This window comes from Dermochelys coriacea, chromosome 4 (assembly GCF_009764565.3).
Source record: "Dermochelys coriacea isolate rDerCor1 chromosome 4, rDerCor1.pri.v4, whole genome shotgun sequence".
Taxonomy (NCBI): domain Eukaryota; kingdom Metazoa; phylum Chordata; order Testudines; family Dermochelyidae; genus Dermochelys; species Dermochelys coriacea.
Genome location: NC_050071.1, coordinates 137,729,581 through 137,752,010, shown reverse-complemented (window position 1 = coordinate 137,752,010; position 22,430 = coordinate 137,729,581). Strand labels below are relative to the sequence as shown.

The 22,430-nt window shown below is 44.0% G+C and overlaps 1 protein-coding gene and 1 long non-coding RNA gene across 8 annotated transcripts in view; one reads left to right on the top strand and one right to left on the bottom strand.

Annotated features, from left to right (window-relative positions):
• RNF24 (ring finger protein 24) overlaps positions 1-21,938 on the bottom strand; it is a 75,645-nt gene extending 53,707 nt beyond the window's left edge. The window contains exon 1 of one of the 2 annotated variants that reach the window (XM_043512747.1): positions 21,813-21,938. The gene's annotated coding sequence lies outside the window, so the exon portion shown is untranslated. Of the gene's footprint in view, positions 1-10,329; positions 10,469-21,812 lie in introns of those variants that run through there. The other variant, XM_043512748.1, reaches the window with a different exon arrangement.
• Positions 21,939-22,224: 286 nt separating this feature from the next.
• The window catches only part of LOC122459757, a 57,594-nt gene continuing 57,388 nt past the window's right edge, over positions 22,225-22,430 (top strand). For 3 of the 6 annotated variants that reach the window (XR_006280641.1, XR_006280638.1, XR_006280639.1), the window contains exon 1: positions 22,247-22,410. This is a non-coding gene — a long non-coding RNA (uncharacterized LOC122459757). Of the gene's footprint in view, positions 22,411-22,430 lie in introns of all 6 variants that reach the window. The other 3 variants (XR_006280640.1, XR_006280637.1, XR_006280636.1) reach the window with 3 other exon arrangements.

The following is a 22,430-nucleotide window of genomic DNA, read 5'->3' as shown; positions in this document are numbered from 1 at the left end:
CCTCCTAGCTATGAAATAGTACTTGAAGATTTTTTTCCTTTGGCCTTTTGTTTCACTGTTTCCTGCCACGACAGCTCTATAGGAGATCAAAACGTCTTGCCCCTCAGCATTGACTTTCATTTCTCGCCAGGGTGGCGGGAAAGGACGCAGCGTTTTTTCAAATCCATTTGCCGCGTAGACTAGTATTAATGCTATGATGGTGGAACAATGACTAGTTTCACACTGTCCAGTTTTAAAGGGTCACTATCGCCCATCTCACATAGGTGAACAGGAACCTTGCATAATGTTGCCGCTTCTTTCGTACCCACATTTCCTTATTTTTCATAAAATACTATCATATACTTAGTTTCCCTTTGTGAGGGGGAACTATCTGATAATCTCTAGGATTTTAAATTTGGTGCACGATTGGTGGCATCCTATTTCCATGTCCCCCATGTCCCGTGCTGCTACTTGTCCGGCACAGAGACCAGACAGGAGGAGCAAAAGTGCTAAAATGACATGCTCAAAGGTCAGTTTCTCTCTGCTGGTCCTATTGGTCATGCGGGACCTGTGCTGTTGAGAAATAGCACAGGCAAGATCCTCTGCCATTGTTGTAGGAACTTGGGGTACACGCAAGGTTGGAAAGCTAACAAGGTAATTTCTCTATTTTCCTATCACCCCCAAGCAACAGAGGATCATGTCTATTCTGTTTTCCATTGCCCAGCAACAGCAGAGTGAAAATGACTAGGATCCCGTCATCTTAGTACTTCTAGCCAAATGACGTGTGCAGTTGGAGAAGAAATGATGTGATGAGACTAATCGTGGTCTCACTATCCCTGTCAGCAGAGTGTTGGAAGTACTCAGACATTGGGGATTTGAGTTGACCCCCTCAGGCTAAGTGGAGGAGCAGAGGTGTAAAGTGACACACACAAAAATTAAGCGAATTGTTCAAGGTGACAGTCTCAGGAGTAGAACACTGGAGTACAAGCTCTCATCCTCTGCTTTAAGTATTAGATCACACTCCAAGCAACTCCCCACTAACATTTCCCCCTGAATTTGAAAGGGAGAAAGGGAAGAATCCTTGACACACAAACAAAATTGAAACTCCAGATCCACGTGCAATTCTTCACAGTGGCGCCAAATGGCTCTCCTTTCAACACAAATCCATATGTTCCTTTTAAATAAAGACACTGAAAACCAGGAATGAAGCTGCTCCATGAGATGTGGATGTAGAAACCCAATAACTTCCTCTTTCTGCTTCATAGCAGTCAATGTTCCAGGCTGGCATGTCACAATAAAGATAAAAATGGCACTCTACCGTTATTGCTCAATTGAGTTAACTTCTTCCTCTTTCAGACTGGCCTCTAGCTTGCTGTGCCCATTCTTGACCTCCTGTGTTTTCCCTGTATATGATTACTAGAGTCCACTGTGGAATACAAACAGGAAACCCTTGTACCACTGAGCAGTAAATTCATGGATACTATGAAGCCAAATACAGTTAGCTATAGGTAAGGCTGCGATTCTGTCATGGAGGTTGCAGAAGTCACGGATTCCATGACTTTCTGCAACCTCTGTGACTTCCACAGCTGCGGTGGTCGGTACAGCTGTCGCCAGGGCCAGCCACACCAGCCGCTGCTTGGAGATGTGCCAATATCAGCAGCAGCCCCGGGGCAGCCCCAAAGGCCATTGGGAGAGTAGTTCCCGGGGGCCATGAAGCAATGGGCTGCTGGGGGCAGTCAGCTCTCACAGCTGGAGCAGGGGCCCCACAGAGCAGTGGGGCCCCAGGAGCAGAGATTTAGTCATCATGGGTATTTATAGTAAAAGTCATTGACAGGTCACAGGGCCGTGAATTTTTGTTTACTGACTGTGACCTGTCCATGACTTTTACTAAAAATACCCGTGACTAATTCTTAGCCTTAGCTACGTGGCAAGTGCATTGGTGATCCATGGATTTACAATGATGACTGAATAAGGGCAGAGGCTCAGAGAACGAAGTCATTAGGTACAGGGTCCCTCCAAAACTCTGATCCCCCCAAAATCCTGAAAACGACTTTCTTTGCCAATTCATGAATTGTTATACTATGACAGGGCTTCTCAAACTGGGGATCACAAGGTGGTTATGTGGGAGTCATGAGCTGTCAGCGCCCGGGTCAGCGGAGGGGCTGGAGCCGTCAACCCCGCACCTGGCTAACAGCCCCAGCCCCGCTTTGCCCCCCCAAGTGTGGGGCTGACAGCCCCAGCCCCCAGGGGGTAGGAGTCACACTCAGAAGCTTGATGTGTGAAAGGGGTCACCAATACAAAAAGTTTGAGAACCACTGTACTAAAACAAGGAGTGCTGCAAAGGAGAACATGAACAGGCCCTCTCATATCTTTTATGTTAATACACAGACATCTCATCATTTCTTTAACGGAGTATAGTCAGAACTAAAATACCAAGAGATTAATAGTCTACACAGCATATGTTTAAGGTAGGCATCTCGTGTAAGTGGCAGGAATGCTGTAGGTCACCAGGAACCAAAAGGTAAATGAAATAAAGACTAGCTGAGTTCAGTATGGGTATACAGAGGAGGAACGAAATAAGGTTGCTATATTATCTCAAAAGTTTTTAGGGAGTAGTTTGAAAAGGGACCAGGTGGCTCCAAGGACTAGTTTTGGAACAGCAAAGTAGAATGGGGATAGAAGGGAAGAATCTTTACTCCTGGGGGAATTCTACACCACTGCACACTGCAGAATTTTGCAGAAATTAATTAGTGCAGAATTTCCTTTCCCCCACAGAAATGGGATGCAGTGCTGCTGGCTGCCACTAGGGGATGCTGGACCCAGCAGAGCTCACACATAGAAGACACTGCCATGGGGAGGGTGTGGGAGCTAGAGGGTTCCTGGCAGCTGCAGCTCCCAGCATGTCCCGAGCGAAGGAGACGGTGGCACATAGGAAACTCCATGCAAGCCTGGGACCCAGCATCAGGCTGTTTCTCCCTCTGGATCCCTGGGCTCTGGGGAAGGGAAGGGTGTATTGGCTGGCGGGGGCACCATGGCTGGGCTCTGGGGGGCAGAGAAACAGGAACTGGGTTGTCACAGGGGTTTCTTTAACTCTCTACTCCTGGGGGAATCTGTGTGTGTGTGTGTGTGTGTGTGTGCGCGCGCGCGCGCGTATTGTTACAGACATACTTGCTGACAGGTATTTTGAAATAAATTACCAAAATAATTGAAACTGGTGTGATTATCTAGTGTTATTTTGATAAATAAAATTTGCAGATTTTAAAATATTGTGCACAGAATTTTTATTTTTTTGGCACAGAATTTTTAATTATTTGGTGCAGAATGCCCCAGGAGCAAATCTTGTACTGCTGTTACCCTCATTCCTTGTTCTGTGAACACAAGACTTCAGTCTCCAGGGATGCCCAACAAAGCTGGTGAGTCTCCTATTTGTTTTAACAGGAGATGTGTCAATAACTCCCTCCACTCTTGCAAGGCAAGGGTACATTTTGGAGCTCAGTGGAAGTTTTTGTTTTGTGTTTCGTTAAAAGATTTTAAGATGTTAACATTATTTTAAAAGAAAAGGAGTACTTGTGGCACCTTAGAGACTAACAAATTTATTTGAGCATAAGCTTTCGTAAGCTACAGCTCACTTCATGGCATCTGATGAAGTGAGCTGTAGCTCACGAAAGCTTATGCTCTAATAAATTTGTTAGTCTCTAAGGTGCCACAAGTACTCCTTTTCTTTTTGCGAATACAGACTAACACGGCTGCTACTCTGAAACATTATTTAAGAACCTTAAAAAAAAAAAAAGGGGCATTCCTCACCCTACTCCGAAGGAATTTGTGCCAATGTGTTTTTACTGTTTGTTTTACATCCTTCCTGATGCCAACAGAAGATGTTAACCTCAAAATGTGCTAAATAGATGGTTTCTCTTTCCCCACATTTTAAAGTAACAGCTGTTTTCTGTGGAGGAGGAGGAAAGGTTTTCAGAATTCTCGGCAGTTTGGTGGAAAGAAAAAAAGTCCTAATGTGAGTTCATGCAATATTCTGGGCCACATCTTGTGATTTTTCAATACTATGTATGCTTTACTATCGGCTAGCTGAATTTTTCAACTGTTCTGAGGCGGTTAAAGAAATTCCATGGAATTTTAAAGAGTCAGGGATACTGAGATTCCATTATCCCACGGTGGGAACTGCAGCAGGGGAAATGAAGAGAACTGAATACTCTGACTCCCTCCACAGTACTGCAAAATTGGCCAGTGAATGCAGCAGCATTCCTGGGGCCTTGCACAGTGTGTAGTGTTGTTTGAGTAAACAGTGACAGTCATAAAACAACATGATTTTCCCCCTACAGCTCCTCCCAGCCTACTGTATACTCAGTGGTACCAGCCTGCACAGTTTATAAAATAAAACAAAACAAACCCAAAACCTGACCATGTCATTTTAGAGGATAATTTTTTTCCCTGTTTCAAATTTACAGTAATTTACTGTTGTGCTCTCATTATTAGGGGTGAGATTCAATTTTAGTTATAAGCCAGGCTGATACTGTCTGCCCCCTTAAGAAATTCACAAGCCAAATTGTAGTGGCCTCAAAATTAGTAGTTTAAGTCTGGGCTGGAGGTAGAATTTTTCATGCACGTAATTGGATAAGAGGTTATTAAATTATGACACCCTTAAAATAGGAGTATTCATCACAGTTCAGCAAATCTAAATTCTTTGGCCATTTATATTACATTTTGACTAGATGATTTCAGTTCACTACGTTTTGTCTATTCTCTAGTTTTTAATCAATAAACTATTAGCATTTCAAACATCAGAAGGGCACATAGGATCAGAGAGGCTTACACTGACTGCTAGAGACCTATGGTGGGTGCAGGATTTTTTTTTTTTTTTTTAAAAGTTAAGTTTCTAGCCTTTTCCCTTGCAGAAGCAGACCTCAAAGTGTGTAACTCAACTGCATGTCAATGAAAAAAGGAAAAATTTCGAAGTTAATCAGACCAGCTGTTTGCAATTAAGATGTTTAAAAAATGGTGTTTGGTTCTGTTGGGGGGAGGATACCTCTCCCCCACTTCTGCAGCCAGATATTAGCTAGAGAATAGAAAGTCAAAGGCAACTGCAATGAAGTTGGATTTTTTTATGCAACAGGTGCAGGTGTATAGCAGGTTGGTGCCGGGGGGGGGGGGGGGGGGAGGTGCACAAGAATAACTCCTTGCTGGGTTGCCTACCCGAGTTCCCAATTCCTCTGTTTCCTTGTTTAGGTTTTTTATCAGCTTAAACCTTAACTCTGAATTTTCCAGTTTTCAATTCTAAAACTTACCCCCTACGTTAATGAAAGGATTTTTACCTTTATGTTACTGCTTGCAACCTTAACTTCACTTTACAGTGTTTTTTTGGGCCTAGGATACACTATTTATTGAGATTTATTGTAAGATTGCTGCAAAGATATTGGGAGTTCCTAGGAAAATTAATGACAGGTTTCAGAGTAGCAGCCGTGTTAGTCTGTATTCGCAAAAAGAAAAGAGTACTTGTGGCACCTTAGAGACTAACAAATTTATTAGAGCATAAGCTTTCGATGAAGTGAGCTGTAGCTCACGAAAGCTTATGCTCTAATAAATTTGTTAGTCTCTAAGGTGCCACAAGTACTCCTTTTCTTTTTAGGAAAATTAAGCCACCAGCACAAGAGAGAGAGCTGCAGTGGTCAAGAGGTTTTATACCAGAACTTTATAACTTCATGTAATTAGAGTCTTCTACTGGAAGGCAAAAGATATTATAGACACCAGCCACACAACTTAGCAACAATCCAGGCTATGCCAAGTATCGCTTTAAAAGGTCAAGAGAGCATATGATGCAGTTGAGTAGTAATACAAGCTTTTAATACAGGCTAAAGATACTTTAAACTGGTCCATTTATCAAACCATAATCTCAACCTGTCAGCTTTCCCAAGTCCCTCTTGCTACCACTATGCAAGCCTCTCAGCAGGGGAAAAGAAATTGAGCGGACTGTTTCTTTCCTCAATTTCACCCTCCCTACTTTCTATACACTTTGTGTACCACCTCTGTCTTTAGGGAAAACTCAGCAAAACGTAAGCTTAAATTTTAAAAATGAAAGACTGGAATTAAACCTACACCGGGGCTCCACAGGCTAAACTGTGTTGGTGGAATGATGATTTAGAAGAGCAGCATTATTGAAATTCTGTAAGAGAAGCCAGTTTTCCTCAGCTCCATGGGGGCTGCCATGTTAAATCACATTTGAATTCACAGAACAAGGCTGCTCAAATACCACCATGGCAGCTATTGGCACATTTCAATGAGACTACCATGGCCTCATTAGCGTAGTGGAAATCATGAACCTTCCTTTGTATATATTTAAAAAGTACGTCTTTGAAAGCATGCCGGGGGGCAACCAGGGTTTTCCGGTTTGAAGCTCGGCAATTGGACAATGAGGATCACCTAGCCTACCTAGGTCAAGCAAATACAGAAAGAAAACAAGCTGGGGAGAAAATTTTAAACAAGCCACACACAAAGGAAGATTTTAAGCAGTACTTTGAAGGGGGAGAGGGATGGTCAGTAGGGTGGAACTAAATCCTTACCTTCAGATCTGTCCAACTAAAACCTACATTTCCTGCACTCCAAGGAACAGCATTTTTGCAATAGGGTTTTTTTTTATTATTAGAATTAAGGGCTTTTTGGTTTTTTTTTTACATTTTTAGAATGCAAGTACTTAATTTGATCTTTCTCCCCTTCACATCAGATACAAGAGGGCTAGAAAAACAGCCCTTCCTTTCTGGTCCAACTAGGGTCTGCCAGTCACTCACAGGAGGCAAGGGGACTGATTTCGAAGTCCTTTTCCTACAAGTTAAAACTCATTCTAAACAAACAAATGAAGGTTACATAATCAAGTGGCTTGAAAAATAAATCCTCTTTGTGTATGATCCTGCATACCTCATTCGGGCAAAACTCCAGGGTCAGTTGCAATTTCCTCTTTGTAGGAGCTACAGAAAGGTACCCTAAATATCTTAGGGTATTGCCTTCACTAGCATCGTTAAAAGTGTTGCTGTGGCAGCCTTTAACATGGTGTGGGTAGTCGCGGCACCAGTGCCGGGAGAGAGCTCTCCCAGCACTGTAAAAAACCCATCCCCACGAGGGGGATAACTACCAGCGCAGCTCCAAGTGCTGGTGCACTGTCTACACTGCCACTTTACAGCACTGAAACTTGCTGCGCTCAGGGGGTGTTTTTTCACATCCCTGAGTGAGAAAGTGGCAGCGTAGACAAGGCCTGAGAAACGAACAACACTGAGTATGCACCAGCTTTTTCAGTCTTTTAAATAGAAGGAAAGAACCAGGTATCAATTCAAGTTCTTGGATTTACTTAAAAACCCTACAAATAAATTCAATATTTAAATTAAAAAAAAAAAATCTTACGAACAGCAAATAGATTCCTTCTTAAACCTAAAAAGAAAAGGAGTACTTGTGGCTCTTTTCTTTTTGCGAATACAGACTGACACGGCTGCTACTCTGAAACCTTCTTCTTAAACCTATACTACTTTAGGTACACAAATGGTGTTGTGCTGCTTAAAAAAAAAAAAAAAGAGAGAGAGAGAGCGCGAGAGATAATCCCTGCAATTTTATAAGCCACTAATCCATTGATCTCATTGAAAAGGATTAGAATTATTCTCTTACTAGCAAATTGAAGGAGTTCTGAGCCACATGTAAAGGAAAGCAAAGCACAATCCACATCCTGCAGAGACTGCTACCACACAGCAAGTCACAGATGAAGAACCCTCATCTGGCTTCCCATTAAAGAACAACTACTCTTTCCCCCGTAAGTAAGTAGAGTCAGGATTGAGAACTACCCTGCCCCATAGTATATGGCAAGCAAGAACAAATTCAACCCAACTGCTATTTTAGTCAGTCTGACTATTACACAAGGTAGCTGAAACATCTGAGTTCACGTCAAAGATGAATTCCTGCCACGTATGAAGCATCATGAGAAACCTATGGGCAAGTCTACACTATAAAATTACGCTGACCTAAGTTACACTGATGTACAGCCACTGCAGTAATTAAATCGCTTTTGCATGTCCACACTATGCTCTTGTGTCAGCAGTGTGCATCCTCACCAGGAGTGCTTGCACCAACTTAACTATCAGGGTGGGGCACTGCGCGGCAGCTTCTAAAAGGCAGCAACAGTCAACGTAAGCAATTCAGTGTCTACACTGACACTATGTCAACCTAACCACATCGACCTAAGCGCTATAACTCTCGCGGAGGTTGAGTTATTAAGTCGGTGTAGAGGGTGAGTTGCATCGGTGGGAGCTACATTTTAGTGTAGACACTTAGAGAGGGAGGTCGATGTAAACTGCCTTACGTCAATCTAACTATGCAGTCTAGACCAGAGCTATGATGACATCATGACATTTCGTGGAAGAAAATGTGTCACAGAGATGTTCTCTATGCACTGTCTTACAGTCTCAGTTGTTGGAGGAGGAAAGTAATAATTGATACATCTGCTACATAAAAACGAATTTATTTTGCTCTGGTCACTGGATACTGAAAAGTTCAAAACAATTTCAGCAGAACCTCCTTCTCTTATCAGCAAGCCTGATAATTCTCTCAAAAATCTTGGCAGTCTCACCCCATTTCACAGCCAAGGTTTAATGGCAGAGTTCTGTAGTCAAGACTTGCACTACTAAGATTTAATTACTTGTAAAAATATACTATAGGATATCTATAGAAGTACTGTGAAGTATTATCTGTCATTAGACACCAACTACATTTCTCAAAACAGACTATATTGTGATACAATACCTTTGATTTTTAAATAGTCATATTTATTCAATCCTTCATGAACAAGATTCTATTGTGAATTTAGTTCCTGTCTCATAAAAAAAAACACTCTCAAACAATGAAAAGAAATCAAAATAGAAAGTGCATTAAACAATGGACGGATGATATAACAGACAATTTATTTGAAGGGAATCAAGTCAAATCTGACCCAAAATTTAGATAGAGTAAAAAGTAAGCTTTTGCCAATATAAATCTCTTAAAAAATAAAATCCACAGACACCTGCACTGAAGTTCTAAATTGTATCAAATCCTGGTCTATGTGGGGAAATTGATTGACACAGGCTATAGCAGAATATTTATTTAGTTAGAGATATGCCAGTCAATTTCCGCATGTAGACAAGCCGTAAAGAATGGCTGAGAAAGAAATTAAACAGCATGAAAAGGGAAGCCACATCTCCGTTCTCAGGCACTTTTCCTACTACAGTGAATGCTATGAGTTATCTCCTTTCATGCAAACATTCAGCTGAAAAAGCAGTCACTCCCTTTCTGCTTTTCAGCAACGTCACAATATCACACTCAGCATGCAACATTCTTTGTGTAAGCATGTAAAAGAGGCCAAATGTATAAACTATCAACTAAAAACAGAACTCACATTATAGTTTGATGTAAGCCCATGCACATTTTGTAACAATGACCTCACTGCTCTTACACTTGATCAGTGCTATCATCACTTGATAAATATTAGCACTGCAACATTTGACCACATGGACTTTACATTGCTTTGAATTTAGACTGCCAGTGCCATGGCAGCTACTGCACCTGCATATACCCTCTCTATGAAGCAACAAATTACAAATGTCCATTTGTAATCACAATACTGTACATTAGTCTGCAGTCACAACAGTCCCTTCTTGTATTTTAACTTATCGTTATCAAACCACCAGTTTAAATACTCCCACTCCCAATATTTCAAATGTTCATGTTAGCACAACAGTTTCCTTCATAAACCAGATTAGCTCATATTGATCCGACATATTTCACGCCAATCACCTTTTCTCATGACTTTTCTCTAATGGCGAGAACTTTGCATTTAAATCATCTACTAGGAGTCTGATTTCAGAGTAGCAGCTGTGTTAGTCTGTATTCGCAAAAAGAAAAGGAGTACTTGTGGCACCTTAGAGACTAACAAATTTATTTGAGCATAAGCTTTTGTAGCTCACGAAAGCTTATGCTCAAATAAATTTGTTAGTCTCTAAGGTGCCACAAGTACTACTTTTCTTTTTACTAGGAGTCTGTTCATCTTAAAAGCACTGATTTACAGGAGTTCAGGTACATGAACCCTAATGTGAGAGAACAGAAAAAACAGTGCATCTCCAATACCCAAGCCTTTCCTGCTATTACCATAGTAATGCTGGATATTTAAACCACTACAGAGCAGTCCCTTCCTGTATTTAACTACTAGTATAAGAGCACAACTTACAGAAAACTGGACATCTGAATGGAGATGGACATCTGTAAAGAAATTAAAAACAAAACAAACACACACAATACAGCAGCAGTTGTCAAACAAAGAGCTCCACTAACCCCAAGTCTCACTGGCACTGCTGGGGTGATAGCTGTGGTGTTTTAAATTAATACAGCTCAGACAACCTTAATGAAGCGCAGAAGTTGTAACTGACACACACATCTGCTATGCCAGTCACAGCCAACAAACAAAATGAGAGATGGGTTTTTAAAACAGCATCACTGTTTTTTAATCATCAACCAAGAGGCACTCAAAAACAATGTTAATGATCGATCAGAGGGCAAGAATGCATTAGTCTTATCAGATAAGAGTTATTGTTCCAGTAACAGATTCTCTATAACAATAGTGTTCTTAAAAATAATGGTCTTTTCCTCTTGAGTATAAAGAGAAATGCAATAATGAGCTAGCTACTTTGAAGAGATATGCATTTTTTTTTCTTTGATTCATTTTAATATATTGAATCCCTAAATATATAATACAGTTTAAAGTAATCCTTTCTGGTGATTATATTTCTCTAGTATATTAATCTGTACTAGATTAAAAGTGTTCTTGCTTTCAATGTGTTCTTTGTATATCTCAAACGTAAAGATGGTTTAAAAAGAGCCTTTTAATTTTAAAAATAAAAAGGTGGTCAGGCTATGTGTTTAGATACAGGAAAGCAGGGGCAGGTGGATAAAAGACATTTTTAAAATTCTGATAAAATTCTAATTTAAATATCAGATTTAATATCAGAACATTGCTAGTATTCTTCTGACACAACATTTTCAGATTCTTTTGTACTATAAAGCTTTTCCTCAAATCATTATAGAGTTAAAAGCCATATTGGAAAATTGATTCCTGGATGGCTAATACTCTAGATTACGCAAACAAAAATATAAATATCTTTGTACTTTCCAGCTTCTTATCACTTTGGCCAGGTTGAATGTCTACTTTAGTTAAGAGTTTCATGCACAGGTTCTCCTGAACTAACACAATGTTAAAGGTCACAACCCGTCCAGATGAAATGTTTCAATATTAAGATTTTTTTTTAATTTCATTCATTCTGTAAAACAAACCCACAAAATTAAAATTTGGACCTAGAAACACCTGATAGCTTGACAGTGCCCTTAAAACCTACTAAAGAGGGATATATTATAACAACTGGACACCTAAACCTGGTTTACTCCCACATCTGCTTCCTCCTCTTCCCTTGCCCCAAAACATCTCTGGAGAAAGTCTCACGATCATGTAGGCTTCCTCCACTGCAGCTCTCTTCTCTCCCTCCTTCATTACTGCTGTAGACTCTTATCAAACAGCTTTATTTCTCCATCCCCATTGACTCCCATACCTCAAACTCTATTAGTGGTTTGCTATATTTAACTCTTTGCAAAATCTTGCTTGTTTTTTAAAGAAAAAAAATTGTCAGATCATCTTATATGGTTCCCTTTACTGAAGTATCTGAGCCCCATGCAATATTTAACGGCTTTTTTGCTTGTAACACTCTTATGAAATAGGGAACTAAGGCACAGAGAGGCTAAATAAACTTGCTCAAAGTTACACAGGAAGTCTATGGCAGAGCAGGGAATTGAACTCAGGTCTCCCAAGTCCAGGCCATGGACTATTCTTCTCTAGAGGAAGAGCTGCCATCACAACCTCCCTTCCCTTCCCTCTCACTCTCTTCTGCCTTTCCCTGCCAACATGTATCCTCTCTTTCTGTCAGAATGCCGTCTTCCACTTCATTCTCTCCTAACTAACCAACCTACTACGTTCCCACTCTCAGCCATCCCCTTTCTCGCCTCCTTCATCTTTCAATCTTTTCTGGCCTATTTCACACAAAATACAAGCCTGCCTTGGTCTTAACCCAGCTGCTTCTCTAACTTTGCCCCACTTCCACCTCAGTGAACATGCCATTGCCTTGAGTTCCTCTCCTCCATTTTAGATTCCATCCAGTCCCTCCTAACCCTTCCAGGCCTCACAAACTGCTCTCCCCAAGGTTTTTAATGATCATTTCCTCTCTGGATCCTAGGGCCTGTCCTTCATCTGCCTTGACTTCTCTGCTGCTCCTGGCACTGCTGATATGACACTGCTAAAAATCATGTCCTTACTTGACTTGAGATACCATCTTTCCTGGGTTCTCTTCCTACCTCTCTGATCACTTCAGAATCTTTCAGTAGGGTGGGAGTCCTCAACATACATCCATCTCTCTGTGTTACAGTCCACAGGGCTCCATTCTTGATCCTCTCCTCTCCTTTCTTTAATCCCCATATTCGGGTGACTTCATTGCTCACACAGGTTTAAACTGTCACCTATATATTGCTGAATCACATCCATCTTCGTGGCTCTCAAGCCGTCTCTCTCAATTCGCTCCTCATCTCAGCCTGTCTATCCAACGGTTCTCCTCTGAGACGTCTCCACCAGCTTACACTTAACATAGCCAAACTGAACTCATGATTTCCCCCCCAAACCTTCTTCACTACTGCCGCTTCCTGTCACGGCCAACACAACACCACCCTCCGTAGTTCAGCCTCATTGTAGGTCATCTATCTTGAATTCCTCCCACCCTTACCTCATACATCTAGGCTGTAACTAAGTCCTGCCACGTCTTCCTTCACATCCTGTTTAAAGATCTAACCTCTTCTGTTTGTCCTAACAGTCAATACTCTCATCCAGGCCCTCATCAGTCCTAACGACTGCCGACTCCCCTAGCACTGCCATACAAAAAAGCAGCTACAAAGATCACTTTCTTTGCCTCACCGCCTTCTCTTTGTATTCATACTCCGGCTCTCCTTATTGCAACAAATCAAGCTCAAGCTTCTCAAACTTCACAACTCTGCCTTTCTCTATTTATCTGAGCTTGATTTATCACATTACAACCTGCCTCCTCTGTTCCACCCATTTGGCAGCTTCTCACACAGACATACCTTATGCCTTCTTCCACACTGCCCCTTATGCACTGAACACCCACGCTGAATTGTACTGTAAAGCCAATAATCTCTCCTCAAGACGCACCTCTGCCACGATGCCTACAAGAAATCAGTCAATTAATAGCAGCTTGAGGACAAGCAGCTCTGCATGGTTGGTACTTTTACATAATGATGATGAAAAAAAACTCTGTGTACACAAAAATTGTATATTTGATAGTGTTCCCCTCCTTTACATGCCACTTCCTAGTCAACTGTTCAGGATAGGGACCGCGTTTGTTATGTGTTTGCACAAAAGACTGCTAATCCTGATCAAGATCTCTAGGCACTACCATATTATAAATATTATATAATGATGACTAAGAGAACTAACAGGCCCTTGTAGTTTGCTGGGCCCACCAGATTTTGTAGAACAGACCATCTTTGCTGCTTGGAAAAAAATATCTCGTTCTCTCTTTTCAGGTATAAATAAGTTAGTTCAAGTAACTGATCAGCGCCAGTGAAAGAGGCAATCATAGTCAATTGCTGGTTTGATAGTTCAACTGTCCCCTCCAGATGAATGGCCAATAAGTTCTACTAGCTCAGAGGTTTAACTTCCTTACTTTTGCAGGAAATATGTACCTTTTAGAATGGGTCACCTCCAGAAGAGTGGTTATTATGGTTAAGGTAGAAGCAGCCAAGAGGCTCCAGCTTGTGCAAAACACGATAGCCCAGCTCCCTAGCTAGAGGAATCACATCACCCCTGTACTCTGAGCCAATGGAGTGTAGACAGTTCATTTCCCATTCAAGGCCCTGAGTCTTATTTACAAGGCTGTGAGCAGGTCAAGACCTTTGTATATCTGAAACAGCCTCTCTAACTACAAGCCTGTGAGCCAAGTGTCTTCTGGGACAATGCAGCTAACAAGGCCTAGAAGAAAAGTTGCAAAACTGTAGATAAAATGTCTTGGGTCAACAATGCTCAACTTTGATATCAGTTCTATCTCCTGCAATAGCTAAGCCAAAGCCTAGCCAGCTTCAGAACATATTACAAGATCCAACTATGAGCCAGAGATGTTCTTCCATAACAGAAAGTCAGGAAACCTTAATATTTGGGGTGAAAGGTGGGGTGTTTAAGAACTAAACCAAAGCAAAAATGTTCAGGCCTACTTTATGTACACATCATAAAGAATTAAAATGGGTCACAATTTTTTTCTGGTTTCAGAGTAGCAGCCGTGTTAGTCTGTATTCGCAAAAAGAAAAGGAGTACCGGTGGCACCTTAGAGGCTAACAAATTTATTTATAAATTTATTTATAAATTTTTTTCTGCTATACGGGTCACCTTTAAACAGCTGCTGCATTCCACTGGCATATGAACGCTCCCCATATAAATTCAGACTTTGAGATCAAAGGCTTTGCATAGTGATTATCATCTCCAGGAAGAAGCTTCCTCTGCCTTTGCATTACCCTAGGGCTGGTCTTAGTTTACTGATTGCACAGGGGAGAGAGTAAACGGCTACGGGAAAAGCTGGAGCAGCAGTAGAGGTTGACCAGTAAGACAACCTTGTGTTCTATTTAGAATCACTGATTCTACTGCTGTTCTGTGAAGGGTAAAATAGCTTTGTTGATCTCTGCCGCTGCAAGAGCGGGAGAGTTATCCAATGGAACGGCACTGGGATGGCAGCAGCCTGATATACCTGTAGCCTATGACAAAGTCAGTTGCTGCTTGTGTAACACACTGGTGGGTGGGTGTTACAGGCTCCCCTTCTGCACTGTTCCAGTGGATAAGTTTTTACAGCCCCCAGGTACAGAGCTTTGGCTCAAACTGCTGCAGCACAGGCTTTCAAGTCTGCAGGTTCCCAGTTCCATCCTTGGTGCGTCTGCCAAGAGGTTAGACGTCATGCTTGCTGTGACTTTCATTGGCTAGATCAGCAGAGGATGGGCCCTCAATGCTGCTACAATGTCAGAGCAGGAGGGAACACACACCCCTGGTTGAGTTTCTAACAGTGAGCATGAGATTATCACCCACAATACACGTCCTTCCTGATTTAAGGCCAGTGGAGAAGTGCTGGCTTTGTAGATGACTGAAGAGAAGCATAAAGATGGAAAGGGTCCTGTGTTTTAATGTGCAAAGGTGTGGTCCATAGGCATAAAAAAGCCTTCACTTTATGTTATTACCCAGTCTCTTGTCTAGTCTCTAATCTACCCTTTTCAGGAGAGGTTATCGAGGAAATGTTGGCTGGGAAGCTCCAATACCACTTGGATACAGAGCTCAGTCTAGAATCATAGACATTAAGGTCAGAAGGGACCATTATGATCATCTAGTCTGATCTTCTGCACAATACAGGCCACAGAATCTCACCCCCCATTCCTGCAATAAACCTCTCACCTTTGTCTGAGCTATTGAAGTCCTCAAATCATGATTTAAAGACTTCAAGGTGCAGAGAATCCTCCAGCAAGTGACCCGTGCCCCATGCTGCAGAGGAAGGCGAAAAACCCCTAGGGCCTCTTCAAATCTGCCCAAGAATCAAAGTCTCACGTCATGAATGCAGCTCTTATCAATGTAGCGGTACTAGCGGACCATCTTCTGGTGATGGCCCACGGTCATGGATTTGCCCTCGCTGATGTCAGCAGCCACTCAAAGATGCCTGGGTTTTAGTTGCTTTCAGTATGGAACGCACAACTGAATCTAGCCTGTGGCAGTCTGTGGAACTCCCCCCCACCCCCCGCCTCCTCCCCCTGCCTTGAGGAGATCTACTGGAGTCTCCCTTGGCTAAAGCATTTACTATACACATAGAGAGATGCACCAGTGGGAGTCTGGACTAGAAACCTGTTCCCCTGGCTGCCAGTCCCAGGCCTGAACAACTAGACCACATTGCCTCTCCTGGCTGTCTCTGGCATCTGGTACAAGGCCTTCCTACATTGGTCAGTAGATTTTGGATTCTTTCCACCCCTCCCAGAGATGCCATAGCTTTGCTCTGAGACTTTCAGGGGTATTTCTGTGGGGCAGGTGGGGGGAGCTAAGAAGATTGCTTGGATCAGCAGCAAGGGCCAAAGGTACAAAGCCACATAAAGATGGGAGGGTTTAGGGGAATGCCTTGAACACTTGTGGTGCATTTTAGATGCATTTCCATGCATGTTAAAATAACTGGGACTTCTCTCCCCACAGAGAAATCTGGACCTCTTCCAACTATCTATGACCAAGGAGAGGGCATGCCCCCCCCTTGTTGTGCCCAATCCCCACCCCTAAACAGGGAGAAGGGGAGGATCAGCCCTAGAAAACTGCTCTTCTATTCTGCATAGGGCCCTTAATTACCTAGGCCAGTTCTGGGCCTCCTTATCAGGTTGAGCCTCTTCTGTCCCATTCCCTCTCTCCTCCTGCTGTCCTCCCGCCCCGCCACCTCCTCCCCTGCAGACTGCACAGTGAGGGTCTGACAGGAGGCAAGCTGCAGTGATTCTGAATGGAGTTTCAGAGTAGCAGCTGTGTTAGTCTGTATTCGCAAAAAGAAAAGGAGTACTTGTGGCACCTTAGAGACTAACAAATTTATTTGAGCATAAGCTTTCATGAGCTACAGCTCGCTTCATTGGATGCATTTGGTGGAAAATACAGTGGGGAGATTTATATACACACACACACAGAGAACATGAAACAATGAAACATGAAATAAGATGATGTTCTTGTTAACTGCTGGAAATGGTCTACCTTGCTTGTCACCATGAAAGGTTTTCCTCCTTTCCTCCCCCTGCTGCTGGTGATGGCTCATCTTAAGTGATCACTCTCCTTTACAGTGTGTATGATAAACCCATTGTTTCATGTTCTCTGTGTGTGTATATAAATCTCCCCACTGTATTTTCCACCAAATGCATCCGATGAAGTGAGCTGTAGCTCACGAAAGCTTATGCTCAAATAAATTTGTTAGTTTCTAAGGTGCCACAAGTCCTCCTTTTCTTTTTGAATGGAGTTTGGGGCACTGGATTCACCATTCAAATCACAAAGCTGCATGTCATGCACTAACTGCCCAAGCGGAACTTACTGGCACACACTAGGTACCGAGAGCACATGAACATAGTCCAGCAGGGTCACAGTTAGAGCACAGCCAGTGGCTTGGGCAGGGAAACAAGCAACATCTTGGCCCACTCAAAATCTACATAGCTTGTTTCCTATTAGACGCTCACTGTGCAGTCCATGCATGTGCCATAAGGGTGGCGGAGAACAACACTCCCCACAGCGGCAGAACTATTTGCTGTGTTTGTCAGGCCCATGTGATGTGTGTGTGTATCACTCATCAAGTATGCGCATGCTTGCAAAATCTGTAGGCTTAAACCTGAATTAGTAATTTCATAATTACATGTAAAAATCAGGAGCATTATGGAAAATTAGGGTGGGTTGGCATCTCTGCCCTCCCCCAAGGAGTTCTTCCTTTTGAGACTGTTTTCTTTTTTCCCCTCTATTATTTGAGGGGAAAAACTAGCTAGTGTTTCTGGGCCAAGATTTTCTTTAAGGTTTTGCTATAGATTGCCTAGTACTCCAAATATAGTAACCAGAGGAAGTGCTTTATGAATACAGTAACAGAATAAATAATCTGTTTCACCTGTGTTAATTTTATTATGTAACTAGTTTAAAGTAGTTTTATTTACATCTGATATAAACACATACCAAGAAGATTGTAGTTGCTTAGTTTAATAACAAACAATGTAGGTTACCCAGATTGGGATCAAGAATAAAGTCTGAAACTTTCCATTTCATTTTTGCTTTCTCATAACTCAAACAGGAAGAATATGGGCAAATTTTGTTTTATTCATCAGTGTAGTTTATCGAGACAAGCCATTTCACTGTTTGAACTAAACGGGCCAAACTTATCTATGGTGTAACTCCACAAACTCAGAAGTTACACCTGGAATTATTCTGGTATATTGTATTTCCCTTATTAAGCAATAACAGGGTGGACTATTGTTTAAGATAAGTAATTATTTCAGTTCAATAATTTTGACATGATAAAGCACACAGGTACTGCCAAAATTAATACATCAAATGTGTGTGCCTAGGAACAGGTTCCACCTTGGTGATATGGTTCTATACAGTATGTATTACTCAAAACAAAACAGGACATGAGATTTTAAGCATGGCTTCACTCTGAGAAGTAACTCAGCAGCCTAATATTGTGAGGTTGATTTCATATCAAATTTGTCCAGTTTATAATTTAAAAAAAAAAAAAGACAGTTTTTTCCTGTTTGCAGGCACTAGACTCAACCCACAATCTACAAGTCATGCTGGGTTCTTTCCTATTTCTGCATTATCATGATGATAAAATTCTGCAGGCCAAATTCTGCTTTCAGTTACACTTGTACCAAACAGCTATTTTCACAGGTGTTGCATAGATGTACCAGAGAGCAGAATTTGGTCTTGTAACTGCAATTTAACAATTCTGTTGATGAAGCATGATCCAGAAGTAAATGCAGATCTCTCACAGAGCTCTTTTGGCTCTACCACTACTCATAAGAATAAATTCTTCCATTTCTGTCCCTCACCCCACTAAAGCAGATAGTAAAAATGTAAAAATGGCACCTTGGTGTAGTCAATAGCTCTGTTCCCTGTTTGCATCGCAAATCCTTTTTCATACTAGAACTGCCCTTTAAATTAGGCAGGACTCTGGGTAGGGGATCTATATTTTACTCATCTTCACACACCTTTTTTCTTCTTCCTCTCAACATAAGTGCTCTGCAGATATGCCTAACTTTAAGCATGTGAGTAGTCCATTTACTCCAACTGGACCTCTCACCAGGTTAAAATCAAACATGAACTTAAGTGCTCCTATGAATTAGGGCCTTAATGAGCTTCCGGTAGCAAGAGGTATATATAGCCTGGATTTGGAGAGGGATGGACTTTATCTATTGTAATAGATCTTTTCCATCACTAACTTCTCTATTTCTGTATTTGAATAAAGAAACATGGTAAAACAGAAGAGGGCTCTCAGCAATTAATATAAGAACTATGCTTCAATTGCCATTTAGTTTACCAGCTAACATTAGACTGCTATATGTCTATTCGATATAGTATATACTCATGATACATTTTTCAGAGTAGCAGCCGTGTTAGTCTGTATTCGCAAAAAGAAAAGGAGTACTTGTGGCACCTTAGAGACTAACAAATTTATTAGAGCATAAGCTTTCGTGAGCTACAGCTCACTTCATCGGATGCCTCTGTTTTTTCCACCAAATGCATCCGATGAAGTGAGCTGTAGCTCACGAAAGCTTATGCTCTAATAAAAAGAAAAGGAGTACTTGTGGCACCTTAGAGACTAACGAATTTATTATTATGCTCTAATAAATTTGTTAGTCTTTAAGGTGCCACAAGTACTCCTCCTCTTTTTACTCATGATACAGTTCTCCAACACACCTAATCTAAATTAGCGGATTGCTACTCCACACACAGCACAAACAAATAAATAACAAAAATGAAACATGAACTATGCAGCTAAGGAAAGGAAACACTCCAGCTAGTGTGCACCCCGCAGACAAAAAATAGGTACAAAAGAGAAATGATTAAATAAAAGAACAGAACCATATAGCTCGTCTCTATTTGGCTTAAAGTCAGTTGCAGATTGTGAATAGGAGCCCTTCCTAGTTGAAACAGCCCCGCAGAGCAGTAACAAAAACAAAGAAAAGCCAGTGAAACAAAATTTCAGCTCAAGAGCCCAGACATTATTCCTTTGTAAAAACCAGAATGAGGAATGCATCTCATTATTTTCCAGCAGCCCTGTGAGAGGAGCCACTGAGCTGGGTTACGTGATATTGAACACGTTATACACGACAGGAAACTCCACATCAAAGACAGGGAGCATGCCAGAGCAATATGTAATCAAAACCTCCTGTCAAGGGGGGGGTGTGTGTAGGGGGAAATCCAACACACATACACAGATGTGGAGGATTTGGCACCACCTAGCTATTTGCACATGGTGTGCGTGGAAGGTTCGAGGAGAGCTACTTGGATTGACTTAAACTTTACAGATATTAACGGAGCCCTGCATCATGAGTATTGCATCAGCAAATATACCTCTGAGAACAATTCCACACTGGCTGGAGGAACAGACTAAACAACCTAATACATCTTTTCCATAGCAAGTTTTTATGCTTTAAGACTTCCTCCCATCAACTCACAGATTCCCTAACCTGTGCATTGCACGTGCACCCTAAAACAAAGACATCTGATGCAAGCCAAGAAGCAGAGGGTGCATTTTCTCTTCAGCATTCTCAGCTGTGTAATCTACCCACCACCCCAAAAACAGCAGCCTCTTGGATGCTTAGACTGTCTCTATATGTGCTTGCATGGCTGGAAAGTCCATCTCATACTACAATTTAAATATGAAGATGATGCTTTTATCAGAATCACAAATGTATGTCTCAGCCCCTAAAAAGCCATAGGATGTGCTACAACAATACATTAGCAGCAATCTCTCTGCCCTACCTCTCCACCAGACAGTTCAGCAGCACAGAGCAACAGACAGGACACACTTGATTGGGGGATGTGCCATCCTGGGCAGATTGTACCCACTTCTGACACAGCCCCGAGAGGGGTGTCTCTCTTTCACTTAAAGAAAAGGAGTACCCGTGGCACCTTAGAGACTAACAAATTTATTAGAGCATAAGCTTTCGTGAGCTACAGCTCACTTCATCGGATGCATTGCTGGCAACCTTGGCACAGCCCAGGGTGTCAGCCAGGTATGACCAGACCAAATTGAGAACTTGGGTCGGGGATTTGGGGGCCTGTATGTCTCCCCACGGGGCATGGGTGATGCCAACTGCTCTGCAGGAGGGGAAGCGCGTGATGGCCCCCCAGGCTCCGCTGCACAGAGAGATGCTCCCCTTCCATCCCCTCTCCCTCTCGGGCCAAGTTATCCTCCTCCCACCACTCCTTGCCCCACTTCAGTCATGTGGAGGGGCTGAGGCTCCCCTCCCTGAGCAGCTAACCACTGCTCACCTCCCTCTGCCCTCCAAGGGGTTCAGGTCTCCTCCCCCAGAGCAGGTCAGAGCCCCTCCCAGCTGCGAGAAGCCCCAGGAAGAGAGGGGGCAGCTCCTCCCTGTAGTGCCCCCATCCTCCAGTGAGACCCGGAGGGGGAAAGAGGGAGAACAAGAAACTCTTCCCCTTTGCCAACCTGCAGCGTACACCCCGGAGGGAGGGGTCGGGGGCAGCTCGCCCCCCTCCCTGCAGCTCGCCCCCGGGGGGGAGGGGTCGGGGGCAGCTCGCCCCCCTCCCTGCAGCTCGCCCCCGGGGGGGGAGGGGTCGGGGGCAGCTCGCCCCCAGGGGGGGAGGGGTCGGGGGCAGCTCGCCCCCCTCCCTGCAGCTCGCCCCCGGGGGGGGAGGGGTCGGGGGCAGCTCGCCCCCGGGGGGGGGAGGGGTCGGGGGCAGCTCGCCCCCCGCCCTGCAGCTCGCCCCCGGGGGGGAGGGGTCGGGGGCAGCTCGCCCCCCGCCCTGCAGCTCGCCCCCGGGGGGGGAGGGGTCGGGGGCAGCTCGCCCCCCGCCCTGCAGCTCGCCCCCGGGGGGGGAGGGGTCGGGGGCAGCTCGCCCCCCGCCCTGCAGCTCGCCCCCGGGGGGGGGAGGGTCGGGGGCAGCTCGCCCCCCTCCCTGCAGCTCGCCCCGGGGGGGGGCAGCCCCGCCCCTCACTCACCCAGAGATGCCGCCCTGGCGGAGGGGGTCCGTCGACGCCGCAGCCACCTCGCTCCCGCTGACTGACAGACAGCCCGGCTCCGCCGGAGCGCCAGGGACCCGGATGTGGAGGGCCCCGCCCACTCCGCGTCTGTCTAGCGCGGGGACCCTCCCGCCCTGCGCCTGCGCCGAGCGACTCCGGGGCTCCGCGCGGGAGCGGCGGCGGCGGCGGGGGCGTGTCTGTCACGGCTACCGCCCGGTCTCGTGGGGCCTCCTGCTGCCTCCAGCCCTTCGTCCGTGCACCGCAAGGGCAGGCGCCCCGGTCACGGCTCCTGCCTCGGCTGCGGGGGCCCAGGCTCCCAGCGTGCATCGGGCCTGGCTGCAGTGTCCCCCCCCCCCGCGCCCGGGGCCCCTCCAGCTGCAGGAGGGAACGGTGCCCTGAGGCGCGCTGCTTGAAGGGCAGCCAGGAGCTGCCGCCCACGGTCGCTGTGGGCTTGGGTTGCCCCGGTGCTGCTAACTCTCGTGCCGCGGCTCGGGGTGGTTGGCGTTTTTCTGAAAGCCTCAGCTCCGGGAGTCCTGTGATTATGTGAGAATCTTGGCTTTTCGTTTTTCTTCAGAAAGTGAGTTCCTAGCCCGTTGT